Source organism: Chrysemys picta, chromosome 13 (assembly GCF_011386835.1).
Source record: "Chrysemys picta bellii isolate R12L10 chromosome 13, ASM1138683v2, whole genome shotgun sequence".
Lineage (NCBI taxonomy): Eukaryota > Metazoa > Chordata > Testudines > Emydidae > Chrysemys > Chrysemys picta.
In genome coordinates, this window is record NC_088803.1 from 53054784 (window position 1) to 53057235 (window position 2452).

Below are 2452 nucleotides of genomic sequence, written 5' to 3' on the forward strand. Positions count from 1 at the left end.
ATCATAACTGGTGTGGAGAAAGTAAATAAGGAAGTGTTATTTATCCCTTCACAGAACACAAGAACTAGGGGTCACCAAATGAAATTAATAGGTTTAAAACGAACAAAAGGAAGTATTTCTTCACAGAGCGCACCGTCAACCTGTGGAACTTGTTGCCAGAGGATGTTATGAAGGCCAAGACTATAACAGGGTTCAAAAAAGAACTAGGTAAATTCATGGAGCATAGGTCCATCAATGGGTATTAGCCAGGATGGGCAAGAATGGTGTCCCTAGCCTCTGTTTGCCAGAAGCTGGGAATGGGCGACAGGGGATGGATCACTTGATGATTACCTGTTCTGTCCATTCCCTCTGAAGCACCTGGCATTGGCCACTGTTGGGAGACAGGACACTGGGCTAGATGGACTCTTGGTCTGACCCAGTGTGGCCGTTCTTATGTTCAAATGACATTACCACCTCCACTGGCTCCAGCTGAGTCCCAAACACCACCTGGGATGAAGTGGGAACAGATTTTAACACCAGCAGCACCACCAGCTCCAGCCCATCTCAGCTATCTTCTTTCCCCCAAAGGACAGTTCTTACCATCTTTGATTCCATCTAAGAGGCTGTCAGACAAAGGGGTTTTTCCTTCTAAACACTCTCTCCAGCTACAGGGAAAGGGAACAAAGGATGTTGGTAAAATGAAAGTCTTGTTTCATACTTTATATTTTAAATGTTTTAACTGTTGTGTTCTCCTTTTTTATCTTTAATACAAGGTTAAAAGGATTTTGACTGGTGTGTCTGCCATGGCACTAAGCAGCCCGAGGTCTCTATATATGAAAACCTGGACCTTGTTTATCACTGTTTACTGTTGGGCAGCGACCGGGTTATGGTAACACCTTCAGCCCATATATTCATCTAAACTAATACAAGAGACCTGCCTCACAAGCCAGCCCAGTAATCAAAGCACACAAGCCCTAATTGCCCATCCACAGTCAAGTCTATCTAGTACCCATGGAGGCCTGTTAAATGGGGTGTTGCACAGACCAGTGTACATGTTGCACTATCAGGATGGGGGAGTGACTGGGAATGCAGCTCACGCTGGCTGGTGCACCAGCCTAGTGCACAGGGCTTGCAAAACTCATTAGATACCTACTAGTCAAAGGGATAAGCCAACTAGCCCAGGGGTAAGCACAAAAGACGGGGGAAGTAAGGGGCTCCACCGCTAAGGCCCAGCGTGGAACCATGTCCCCTGCTAGGAGTTCTGCCAAGCTCCTCTTGGTGCTGCTTGGGGGCTCTGTCAGCCTGGGGTTAGCAGGAGGCTGATTAGCTAGAAGCTGTTGGATGGGAGAAGGGCGGCTCTGCTTCTTCCCTCCTGGCAAGAACCTCTTTGTGGCCCTGTGGGAAGGGAGCCCCGACTCTACCCTGCTGGGACACAGGTCACAGGCTCAAGGATGACAGGGGAGAAGATAGGGGCCTGGGAATGGGGGCCCAGGCTGGGGGGAGGGAGGCCAGGGGTGGGGAGCCCAGCCTGGGGGAGGACATGGGCCCAGAAGTGGGGCCCAGGCTGGGGGGACAGGTCAGGAGGAGGGAGGCCGGGGTGGGGGTCCCGGCCTGGGGGGAGGACATGGGTCCGGCCTGGGGGGCCCAGGCTGGGGGGAGGAGGACCAGGGGTGGGGGTCCGGGCTGGGGTCCCAGGCTGGGGGGAGGAGGACATGGGGTGGGGAGCCCGGCCTGGGAGGAGGACATGGGTCCGGCCTGGGGGGCCCAGGCTGGGGGGAGGAGGACATGGGGTGGGGGTCCCGGCCTGGGGGGCCAGGCTGGGGGGAGGAGGACCAGGGGTGGGGGTCCGGGCTGGGGTCCCAGGCTGGGGGGAGGAGGACATGGGGTGGGGAGCCCGGCCTGGGAGGAGGACATGGGTCCGGCCTGGGGGGCCCAGGCTGGGGGGAGGAGGACATGGGGTGGGGGTCCCGGCCTGGGGGGCCAGGCTGGGGGGAGGAGGACATGGGGTGGGGGTCCCGGCCTGGGGGGCCAGGCTGGGGGGAGGAGGACATGGGGTGGGGGTCCCGGCCTGGGGGGCCAGGCTGGGGGGAGGAGGACCAGGGGTGGGGGTCCCGGCCTGGGGGGCCAGGCTGGGGGGAGGAGGACATGGGGTGGGGGTCCCGGCCTGGGGGGCCAGGCTGGGGGGAGGAGGACCAGGGGTGGGGGTCCCGGCCTGGGGGGCCAGGCTGGGGGGAGGAGGACCGGGGTGGGGGTCCCGGCCTGGGGGGCCAGGCTGGGGGGAGGAGGACCAGGGGTGGGGGTCCGGCCTGGGGGCGGGGGGACCCAGGACGGGGAGGGGGGGCGGGGGCTGCTCTAGGCCTAGGCGTGTCCCTGGCTCATCCCCGGTTGGTGCAGCCGCAGCAGCAGGTGCCTTGGGAACGGAGCCGGCTCGGTTGCTAGGGGGCGGGGCCAGGCTGGCGCACGCGCGATTCTC